Source organism: Dasypus novemcinctus, chromosome 14, assembly GCF_030445035.2.
Source record: "Dasypus novemcinctus isolate mDasNov1 chromosome 14, mDasNov1.1.hap2, whole genome shotgun sequence".
NCBI classification, from domain to species: Eukaryota; Metazoa; Chordata; class Mammalia; order Cingulata; family Dasypodidae; genus Dasypus; species Dasypus novemcinctus.
This window is the reverse complement of record NC_080686.1, coordinates 89496115-89508496: the sequence shown is the minus strand read 5'-3', so window position 1 is coordinate 89508496 and position 12382 is coordinate 89496115. Positions and strand designations below refer to the sequence as shown.

The window sequence follows — 12382 nt, the reverse complement described above, 5'->3', positions numbered from 1 at the left end:
GCCTAAAAGTCTCTATAAACGGTAAACAGTGAATGAGGTCCTGAGCCCACCTCCTTCTGAGCTTAAATGTTAAGTTCCCAATACACCATACTTCCTTTATGATGAATTACTTTTCCACCTTCTGACCTGCTTCTAAATCCTCAGCCAAACTATGGCCAGTGGGGAAACATAAAGAACATTTTAGAATGCTACTATTCTAACTGACAAAGTGTTTGACAAGTTGAGTTCCAAATCCAGGTCAAATCCAAAAATACCATTTTCTTAGAGTAGCACATACACTTCCTGGAAGAGGGCTCATTATCTGTTCCTTCAACACTGCGAACAGAAGGAGTAAGACACATAAAATCGGAAGGATCAACTCTGGGGTCTGATAAGCTCTATCCAAAGTCCTTGCTCCTTTCCCTTATCTGTGAAACGGGCACCCTGATAGCTCCTGCGCTGTGAGCTGCTAGAGGCTCAGAGGCGCCAATGCCAATGAGCGGCCTGGAGAATGGACTTGGCCGTTGTTAGCTGGGTTTAAGCACATGCCACCTAGTGAGGCTGCTCACGGCCACTCCTTCACGCAAGAGTTAGTCACTTCTTATGGCATCTTGAGTTGGACTCTTTAAGGCTTCTACCCCAAATAAACACCCTTTATAAAAGCCAAAAAATAAAATAAAATAAAATATAATATAAAATAAATGCCATGCAAAAAAAAAAATACTTAATCACTGAGGAACTGTGCTGGCTCTGGAGTCACACAGCCTAAATTTGAACACTGCATCATCTACTTAATCCTCTGGCCAACCTTGGGAAGCCTATTTAGCTTCTTAATTCGGCAGTTTCCTCACTGGCAAGAGTATGTTTGATCTTTTTGTTATAGGGTTGTTCTAGGGGTGGAATGGGACAGCACATAAAAGGTAATTAGCCTGGAGCCTGGCCAATAGCAAGAGAGTCATAAACATTAGCTATTGATAGTGATTCCAGGTAGGCAAGTCTAGCACATAGAAGGGACTCGGTCCATGTTTGAGACATCAAATTCACAAAATTTATTTGACTTTCACTCAAGAAATATTTTTTGCACACCTACCCTATAGTAGGCAGGGTCCTCTGGAATGGGAGTTCAATGCATCAGCTAAGAAAATAATGTCTGTTGGCATAGAAAACGTGATGAGGATAATTAGATACATGGGAACTGGGGAGACTATTCATTTTTAGGACATCTGGGAATGTTGAGTGAATGAAAGAACTATTTGGCAGTTTTACAAAGTCTCGGGAAAACATATTTTATCCAACTGCCTAACCCATGTTAGAGTTCCTTTCATCTAAATTCTCACTTCAAAGTTCTTGACAGCCTGTCCTTATGCACCTTTACAGATGGGAAGCATCTGCTGACAGCTGCTAGGCTTGAAAAACAGCCCTCCTTGGTGTCCCTTCTCTGCTTCCCAGACACCCAAGGACAATCAAGTCCAAAGCCCTCAGCTCGCCCTTCATCGCCACTCTGAGCGTGGTCCCTGCTTTTCACCCGAGCCTTCCTTCCCACCACATGCCCCTCCCCGTACCTCAAGTCCTGCCCACTTGTCCATCTAGAACCTTGTCCTGCCTCTCCACCTCTGAGACTGGCAGGTGCACAGGATTTCTTCTCCTTACAGTGATCCTCCCTGCTACTTCCTCCACCAAGGCCTGCCCCATAAGGCTTCCCACAATTTCCTCCAGTTAAAATGAATTCATCCCATCCTCATCTTTATGCTCAGAATTGTCCTTGGACTTCTTCCGGCATTTCATAATTCACTCAAAAAAATTTTTTTTGTAAACCCCGTTTGTAAGACAGGGTCTGCTATGGGTACGGTGGGAATTATCTCACTGATGTCTCCCCAAGTTACATGAAGCAGGTATAATCTGCTTCATCTCATTTCATGGATGAGAACATTGAGACTCAGTGCTGTTTAGCATCTTACCAAGATCACATGAGTTGCAAATGGCAGAATCGGTTCTGTCTGTCCAGTCTGTCTGTCTCCAATGCCTGTGGAACCAGATCCTGGGCTCTGCTCTATAGTAAGGTTCCTTGCAGTCCTGGAGATCAGAAGCAAAAGCTGGTGAGGAAGAGCTCCTGGAAAGCAAGCTTCTTGTGTAGAGAAAGAAAGAAGTGTGACCTTTAAGGAGCTGATCGAGAGTGGACATCCGGCTAGGGCCAAGAGAAATGAAAAATGGACCAGATCTGAACTGAGAGCTTCTGGCAGAAAATAGGGAAGGGGTGGCTGAAATGGGGATGGATAGGACCTATCGTGGGTGATTGGGCCCTTTGACTGGAAGGAGGTGGCCTCAGTGCCAGGGTGCTGAGAGCTGGCAGGTATAGAAAGATGCCCTCAGATGCCTTCAATGCTGAGGAGCTGTTTTAAAAGAACAAGAAATACTCCACAGGGAAGCGGTACCCTTCCTGCCAGAAGAGCACCCAAACCCTGATGAAAGGGTTAGCGGCAACTCCAAGAGCATTGAGTAGTTTTCAGCCCACCTTCTAGGAGGGCAGAGGCCATGGTGCCCACACTCTCATTCCCATAGCCCCTCAGTCATCGACAGACACATGCACTGAAAGTGGACCTTGAAAGAGTTTGAGAGCTCCCTTCTTTCCTTCCAACCTTCTCCCAGCCAAGTCCCCCAGTCTGCTTCCTTAGCAGGAAGCTCTTACGTGATGACCAATTTCAAGCACTACGCATGGTAATGGGAATATAAAAACAAAGGTCATAGCAATTCTCCTAATGGCAATTGCAACTTGGTGCAAAAAAGCAAGTTCATCAGCTATTTCAATATAATAGAGGAAAGGTCATGAGTGAGGCGTGCCCCAAATTGGAGCTGAAGAGTGGGCTCCATCTGAATTGCCAACTCTGGTTAATCGGTAGTGGCTGCCTGGAGTGATGTAAAAATTATAAAGGTGAATCTAGGCACGGCAAAAAAAATATATAAAAAGTTGCCATTATTGATTAGTAATGTCTGCCAGGAGCGTGAAAGAGAGGAGTTGAAAGAGGAGTGTGATATAGGAGGGGATATGCTGGCAGAGGAGTGGTGACAACATAGCCTTGGGAATCAGGGATGACTTCCAATGGGAGGTGATGTCTGAGATGACAAAGGAGCAAGAGACTGACGGGTGAGGAGGGCAGAGGTGCCTGCAGAGGACCTGAGGGAGTATTTCCCCAACATGGAAACAGCCTAAGCCAGGCCAGGGTCACAATAAAGAACAGTCACAAAATTCTCAGTGTAACATATTCACAAAATTCTCAAGTGTAAAGTCTGAGAGGACAAGGTGGACATAAGGTAGAAAGGGAGGCTGGAGCTGGGTTGTATGGGACTTTTAGCCCCCTTTGACACAGAGTGTGTTTGCCATTAGAAAAATAAAAAGTTATTCATATGTTCATGTAACAGTTACGAGTTGAATGTGTTACGTACCTACAAGTGTGGATAAAGGACTACCTGTCCCCTTCCCATCATGCTAATTTCTAACATCAATCAACATTTGCCTCCACCTGAGAGGGTAGATTCAATGACATAAAAAGTGTGATAAGCGTAATTAGAGACATGGAGATTGGAGGGGACTTTCTTTAGCCAGATGTCCAGAATTGTTGAAAATTCTCAGGAAAGTTCATTAAATCCAACTTCCTACCCAGTGCAGGAATTCCTACTTCAACATTCCTGACATGGTGTTCTTGGGCATCTCTAAAAATAGGGAGTTTGTAAAGCAACTGCTTCTGCTGCTGAGCACTGGCAATGTTCATCCATACACAGGTCAAGGTGAAATCAGCAGCCACGTAGCTCCCACCCCCGCTCATTGCCCTTCTGCTGAAAATGGACTGAACAAATGTAATCCCACTTCCACAAATAGGCCTTTGCATATTGAGAGACTTCCTCTTGCCTTCCATCCACATCTCTGAGGCTCTCTTTGGCTTAGAACGTTATAGTTCCTCAACTCTTTCTCTTTAAAATGGTGCTTAGATCTCGCATCGAACACATTCGTATTCTGCTGGATGTACTCCAATTTATTAATGTTTTTCTTAGGCTATGAAACCTAAATCTGGGCAATCCTAAAAGGTCTGAGTCTTTGGGGAAAGGAGAAATGATGCCACAATCCCACGGCAGGATTTTCAGTGGCAGAGTCTCATTGGCTACACAATAGAAAGGCCACAGAGCAACTGGGAATAAACCACGGAGTGGATTCTTCGCTGCAATAGGAACATAAAACGGCAACTCGAGAATACCTTCTTAGACTCCTTGGCCCTTACGGATGCTCATGTCCTTGCGTTTCCGCACGTGAGGCGGGTATTTGCCCTCACCTGGCTCCCTCTACGCAACCATCCAAATCAGTCATAAGGTTAATTCCTAAAGCATGTTCATCACCAACTATCTTCCGTGCCAGTCCCAATCCAGATGGTGTTTGGCTGATAACTTTATTAGCTGTCAGAATGGATATCTCTGAAAATGAGACTTGTCTGGCTTCTTTATATACATTTGGACTAATTTCCGGTCCCCTAATTAAAACTTTCTGTGATTGACAGAAGCGTATGACAAGCAGATCTGCTGCTGGAGCTAAACAGTTTCAGTTGTTTTGTCAAAAGGACAGACATCCAGAGCAATTTTAGAGATCTGCAATTTTCAGAGAATAGAAAGGAGATCATATTTAAAAAAGAGATAAACATGAAGACAGGAGCAGAAGAATTGGACAAAGGAAGGTCTCAGGACTTATGTGGACAGATATGGTCCTCTAGCTACTCTCCAGAAAATAAAATTCCCAAGAAAATGCATAAATACAGCCACCTGGGATGGATACCTTTACTCTTGCAGCCCAAATCAACTACTCTTTCCCGAGCCCCATAGCACAGCGTGTCACAGGGCAATGAACACCAACCTTGGAGTTGGTAGACGTGGCTGTGAGGTCTAACCTGCCTCTCAAGGGCAAAGCATGTCAGCCTCCTCTCCGAATCTCAGCTCATGATAGCTACTTGCCAGACTCAGGAGTTATTGTATAAGCTTCAGATTCCATAGGCAGATGAAAATGCTTTGTGCTACTCTAAAATATGATCAAAAGGTGGAATATACGTAATACCTATTCTCCCTGATATGGTAATTTTTCGTACACACTACCCACTTGACAGCAGGAATTGCTTTCGTCTTTAACTCTGTAGTGTCTAGCATTGTGCCTGTTGTGTAGTAGGAGTTTAATAAATGATTGCTGACTCAACTTCCACTGAATTAAATGAATGTGCAAGGTTTTGGGGGGCAATTGGAGATTCTCGTTTTATATCATCACCAGCAGCTTGCTCAAACTGACATAAGGAAGTCCTCAATAAATGGCGAGTGGGTGAATGATGAGACTGAGAGGACCTGAAACGATGCTTCACAACCCTGAATGTGCTTTAGAATCTCCTGGGTGCTCTTAAAACTCAATCTCCAGAAACCTGCCAAGAGAATGATTTAAAAGTTCTCCAGGATATTCTCTGTATCTTCAAGGTTGAAAACCAATGACCTTGAAGAATGGAGAAGATAGATAAGGTACTTCCCCCTTATTTTTCCTGAACCAGTATTGATTTTAGATTCTTAGATGAGATAAAGCATTTGAAAACTATGGCACTCTAAAGTAGAAAAGCAATGTTGTTACTGCTCTTTAGAACACACCGCTAAGAAGTGGTTTCTTGGACTCTTCGCTGATGGACCTCTTGACAGCTATCACCTTGCAGAAACTTGACCCTATTATCTCAATGTGACTGGACTGTAAGTACAAGATGAGCCACCAAAGCAAGTGCTTCAGGACTTGTGTGAGCCCTAATGTTCTCAGTGCTGCCACCTCGTGGCCACTCTGCAGCAATATGTGTAGTGGCTTCCTTAAAACAGGCTTATGTCAAACTGCCTTAGGTTTTTCTCTTTCCCAAGCTATATGCAAAGGCTGGTGGTATGTTTTCCGATATTTCTGGAAAATGAGTATTCAATAAGAAATAGGGGGTCCTGGATTCTCCATGGGGACTAGAATGCTGCAGACCTTAACACTGGGTATGATACAGAGGTTACGGGAGCAGATGATTTATTTATCACTGCTGAAGAGCAAGTGACAGAGGTCAGGAGAGGAGAGTGTACTCAATAAAAAAACAGACTTCATTTCCGGGACAATGTATTGGTTATGTCAAACCCATTTGTAAATCTTTACTCTACATTTTGCCCACACTTCCATGAGAAAAAAGTATGGTAATATATAGTCCTTCCACCTCACAGGTGTAAAGAACGAGGCACCCAGCAGTTAACTGTCTTCACTGAAGTCCCACACAAGCTGCTAGCTGAACTCAAACCTGGAACCAACTTTTTAAATAAATGTCTTCAGAAGATTATATTTCCTTTCATCCTAAAATAAAAAATTTAGGAACAGAAGTCCAGTTTCAAGATTGGACTTATATGTGTGTATATTGGAAACAAATATATGCATATGTATGTAATCATACACATATAAAAATTTCATAATGACAGCTGATTTGGACACAGACTCACGTTATGAAAAATTGGACTTTCAAACTACTATTTCAAATTCATTTTCTTCAAAGACACAGGCATTCACAACAATAGCTGTATTTTTTCACATCTTGTCATATCTGCTATAATAAATAGATAGGACTCACTGGAAAAGGCACCTAGAATCTAAATATGAAGTATGAATTATATATACTTCACATCAGCCTTCTTTTCTGGATAGAGCTTTCACTTGGAATCATGTAGACCTGGGTTTGCGTGTTAAGTCTATGACTCGTAAGCTGTGAAATCTTGCAAAATTTACATAAACTTCCTAAGCCTCAGTTTCCTCATCTCTAAGTAAAAATAAAGATCCTTGCTCACCATTCTTATTGAAGTGAAAGACAATGTAACATAGAGAGAGGTCTTAGCACAGGAAGAACAAAAATTACCAGGAAGCTCCATTTAATTGAATAAATGGAGAAACGTTTCCTTTAATTACACTATGATCTTCTTCGAATACTTTTTTTCTTTTGTTTTAGGTACTGGGGCCGGGGATTGAACCCAGGACCTCACATGTGGGAAGCCAGCACCCAAGCACTGAGCTGCTTTGGCTCCTCTGGGTTGTTTTGTTGCTGCTGTAGTTTCATTTGTTTTGCTTGTTGTTCGTTTTTGCTTTTTTGTTTTTTCAGGAAGTATAGGGAACCAAACCCAGGACCTCCCACGTGGGAGGCAGGAACCATATCTGCTCCCTCAAATGCCTATTTAGAAGAACTGAGGTCATTTGATCAAATTGCTGATCAGCAGATTACAAATTATTTTGATACCATGACTCTAGATGCCAAAGACCTTGTAAATGTTCAGGAAACAAGCCATCAGGAAAACATATGAAAGGGTATTTTAGGCAGCAAAGAGGGATTTGGTCAGCACAGTCCTCATCGTGGGCAAAACTGAACTTTGGGACACAAGTTTAGGAAGTTACTTACTGGAAAACAGCCTTAGAAAGCAGCTCTGCACTCAGCCACCAAGAAGGCTTCTGACCTTCGACTCCCACCTGACCGGGTAATGAACCTCCTGTCGTCTAGACAGTCAACTCTTAAAGGAACAAGCCTGGGCTTCAGTGTTCACAGGGCACGCACTTAGAAAGCACGGCTGAAGGATGGGACTTGAGAAATCGAGAGACAAAGACTTACCAAAACTATGTCTCCCGACTTTAGACCCTAGCCACAGCAGAAACATTTCTGTGGAAACCAGGAAATCTTCTTCAGGGCTGCATAAGAAATAGTTTGTCTTCCATCTAAGACTACAGATTCCTGTATCCACTGTGTTTGTTTTTGTTTCCCTCCAGCACTACTAGAATGAAGGAAGCGTGATGTTCGTGGAGTTAATGAACACAAGATTTAAAGAAACTATGGTGACATGGATGGCACCTGTTCCTACAAAATAGATGGGAATGGAGGGACTAGAGATGGACGAGCAAACACTAGAGAAGTCTGAGCCTGGTGGTTTAAAGCACTGAAAGTTATCGGCATTAAAATTTATATTTAAATTAATTAAGATGCTACCAAAGCATTTCAGGAAATGTCAAAGTCAGCAACACAGGAGAAGCTGACCTAGGCCTTCTGTGCCACACTGACAGAATGGGCCACACCTATAGGTTGTTGGGGATCACCAGATAGCCACAGACTCCTTAAGCTCAGGGTTCCCTTTACCAGGTTCTTTGGAACCTGAAATTCTTATTTTTTCCAAAAGAAGTGCATGAAAAAGCAAATACATTTCCTTGGAAGAATGACAGTAGGAGCCTCTTTCTGACTGAGTTAGTGAATCATTTATAGAGAAAAGTCTTGAAATGGAAACAAAGAGGTGAAGTAAATAGGAAGAAAGGAAGAGAGGGAGCCAGGCTCCCACGTTCTATCTACCCAACCTCTAGAGCAGTGTTGTTCAATATGGCAGCCACCACCCACATGGGGCTACCTGAATTTAAATTTAAATTAATTAAAATGGAAAATTCAGCTCCTCCAGCACAAAAGCCAAACTTCAGGTGGCTTGTCATATTCACGTAGCAATTGGCTACCTTGTTGGTCAGCACAGATGCAGAACATTTCCATCCTGCAGAAAGTCCTACTGGGCAATGCTGCCCTAGAAAGCCAATATTAAAATATCATATGCTTCCAACATGATGAGCTTTAAAAAAGATCTGAGAACACGAGACTAGAAAGAGAGCGGTTGTATCTTGCAGCCATTCTCGGCTTTGATGTATAAAGATGAAGAAGCACATATTTTGTTGCAGACTGGCATATATGGGAAAAGAGCAAGAGAGGTCATGGAGAAGATTCAGACATACAAGCCAGATGTATCTTCCTTGGCAAGAAAGTTCACCAGTAGGCATTAAATGGAGACTGGCATTAGCATATGCTCTGTCCCGTGGGGGTGGCCAACCAGATGTACACTACCGGAACCTATTTCGGTCTCTCACAAATGTCCTTTGCCATCTTCATAAGTTCCAAGTTATAGACCCTCTCCATGTATTTTATAGATAGGGTGACTGCTAACTGACTGTAAGAAACATATAAGAATCAAGGATACGGAGGTAAGAGTGAAAAAAAAGGAAATAGTCCCACTTTGAACCCAGGTCTTTGGGACTCAGAACTCCAAGCTTTTATACCATACCATGTTCTCTCTATGAGAAGGAAAACCATACCATGAAAGGATTTCTAAAATCCTGAAAGGATTTCTTAAGGTATAAGAAACTCCTAATTAAAAAGCATTATTTTTATCTTTTTATTTTTGCCGGATTCATCACCGAAGTTAACTTTTGCAAATAAATGTTGTCTTCATGAGCCTGTGTGTTGTTTTCTGCTCCTCCCACTCCTCCAAGCTAAACATGTTTAGACTTGAAGTTCTTTTGTGACTCCCAAGGAAGCATTTGAAGAAAATTAAAAATCTCTGCCAAAAACTATAACCATCACCAAGCGCAGTCATAAACTTTAATTGGAAAACTGATATTAAGTATGTTTCTTTATTACATTTTGAAAGCATGAATAATATATGTAATCATCCAAGGGCTGAGCTATGAATGTTGCTTTATTACTCAAACATAAATGAAAATGCACTGTATTATCAATTAGTGTCCAGCTTCTTTGGAAGAGAGAGAAAAAAAATCTGTTAGACCTCAGCTGGTGATTTACATTCTCAAACATCTTTATTCACGCGCCTAAAAAGCAGGCTGGTAACAGTAGCCAAAGCAGTTGCCAAGACAACTTATCCCTGGATTTAGTATTACTGCATCGGGAAAGACGCCTACAAAGAATTTAATTAACTAACGCCTCATCTTCCTTGGCCAAAAAAAGGATGGATTTTCTTTCAACTCAAAGTCCCTAAAGATTAAGACTCAATGAAATCAGAGTAGACACAGACACAAGACAGACATACACACACACAGATATTGGATAATTACAAAATAATGAGGCTAATTTTAGGTTTCTAGAATCTCCCTCAGTAGTTTATACAGGTTTATTAAACAATTGTGGAGGCGTTGCAGAGCTTGGATGTTTCCATTGTGTATCTGTTCTTTTCTTCCTTCCTCCCTCTTCCCAAAAAGGAATAGGCAGTTTATAGCAAAGTTAATTGAAACAGAAAACTGCCATCAAAAGGAAGATGACTTAGATATAAAATTGATAAATATTTTAGAATTGCTAGGACCATGCTTTGTATTTGGTTTTGAGCTTCCAGGTAACCAAGGCAATAATGGAAACAGAACAAATTAGTTATTCCTACAGGAGGGAATGTTTTCAATGTCCTGCATTCTAAAAGGAAACATTACTTTGGGGGGGATCTGATTTTAAAATATGTATATTTTTTACTAACATTATAAAATTTCTGGCACAAGTGCCATACTTTGTATTGCATGCTCTTCATTTGCTAGTTTCTCTTTTACTCTCCACTGTCATCACTAAAACCCAATGTTTACAGAGCTGGTAGAAAGTACTATATACATCTTGTTTACTAATAATATTGTGTAATACATACCTGGATTTTACCTCCTTTTCTCCTGCTTGCTATTTCCCAAAATTAATGTTCAACCCAAGCACAGGATCTGGTGTGAGCAAAAAGTTTTCACACCCTATAAATCATCCAGACTGTTCATCCATCTCCCATCTTTTGTGTACAGTTCCCAGAATGGTAATTTTCCCCATTCTTTGCGGACTTTAAATATACATTACAAAAGCTATGCATTCACAAACTAACCATCTCAGAGCTATGTAGTGTTTTGCCCTTTTTAAACATGGTTACATTCTCTATTCCTCAAAATGAATAAAGTCAAGACGGTAAATCTTACACTGTCTCACTTGTAGTTGTTTCCACTTGAGATCCTTTAGAACAAATTTTTCAGTACCTACTCTAACATACTCTATGTTATATATTCTTTCTTCCAGTATATAATCTGGCAACAAAAATAATAATTTACATATATCAGCTCTCCAGACCAGTTATTTCCAAATTAGGGAAAAAATTACTTAATATAATTTCAGGATATTGCTAATTGTCTGTCTCAGATTAACATTTTGAACTAGCCAAGTTTAGTAGGTCTATCAAGTAATGTCAGCTTCTGATATTGTTCTTTTCTAAAATTGTTTTGACTATTCTAGATCTTTGCGTTCCCATATGAATTTTAGAATCAGTTTGTCGATTTCTGTGGAAAAAAAAAGAACGGTGAAAGTACAACATAATGTTTGTAATCAGAAGTGCTATTACATCGTTATGACAGTAGCTGAAAGGGAAAGTCTAAGGTCATGTATATTAATAAAAGGAAAGCTAAAAAATGTAACATGGGACTGTATAACATAGTACAATCTCATGTGAAATGCATATATAAGACTTTTTATTTGAAACTGAACAAATGTTATATATGTTAAATGTTAAAAGATGCTAATATCAGTCAAAAAAATTATGCTAAGTAAAAAAGGCCAGATACAAAGTACTACATAATGTATGATTCCATTTATATAAAATGTAAATATAAATCGATATATGAAGTTGAAATAGATTAGTGGTAACAGGGCTGGGGAAGGAGAGTGGGATTGAGAAGTGCCTGCTTAGAGGTGTGGAGTTTTTCTTTTTGAAGTAATGAAATTGCTCTAAACTTTTTTGTGATGATCAATGCACAATACAGTATAATGTGATTATACTAAAAGCCATTGATTTTACACTTTGAAAAAAATTAAATTCACAGCCTGTATACTCATAAAAACAAACCCCAAAAGAAACCATGAGGCATCTACAAAACTGACTCATGTATAACAAAATTCCTAAACAACAAAAATGCTAGGTAAGCAAGAAGAGAAGGAAACATTAAAGAAATAAAATTTAAAAAAAGTTAATTATTAGAAAATAAAAAGAAAATCAATGAGATGAAAACATTCAAAATGAATGAGAAGGACAATATTGTTTTTCTTCTCATCTAGTGGGGCTCACCCTTCCACCAGGGGACCACTCTTCTTGAGGGCTAGAGAGAGAGGAAAGAAAAGAAAGGGAGAAGAAGCCATGTGAAAACAGAAATCCTTTTAACTAATTAAAATTAAATTTTACCATAATACCAGTCAGAGTGGGGAGGCTAGAAAGATGGAAGGGATTAAATATTCGAGCTCTAAAGCATAGTCTAAGATACTTCACTTAAACCGCTTCTTAATCTGAAGTCTAATTCTACATATACACAACTAAACATGATGTGGTCCTATTTCTCTCTCTCTATGTTCACATCTTATACTAGACTATGAGTTGCACTTACCATTTCTATATTTACTCATCCACATGCAAGACCAGATAACTAAATATCCAGCTATATCATTTGACAGCTATATCATTTAACAAATCCAATGTGGTCCAAAAGTTTAGGGTCCAGAGAAGTAAATCAACTAATAAA

At 40.2% G+C, this 12382-nt stretch overlaps 1 long non-coding RNA gene across 1 annotated transcript; it reads right to left on the bottom strand.

Annotated features, from left to right (window-relative positions):
- Positions 1-1007: 1007 nt before the first annotated feature.
- LOC139436430 (uncharacterized) lies at positions 1008-2049 on the bottom strand. The gene is made up of 2 exons (XR_011645688.1): positions 1938-2049; positions 1008-1129 (listed from the first exon to the last, which is right to left on the bottom strand). It is a non-coding gene; the product is annotated as an uncharacterized lncRNA (long non-coding RNA).
- Between the last annotated feature and the right edge of the window lie 10333 nt (positions 2050-12382).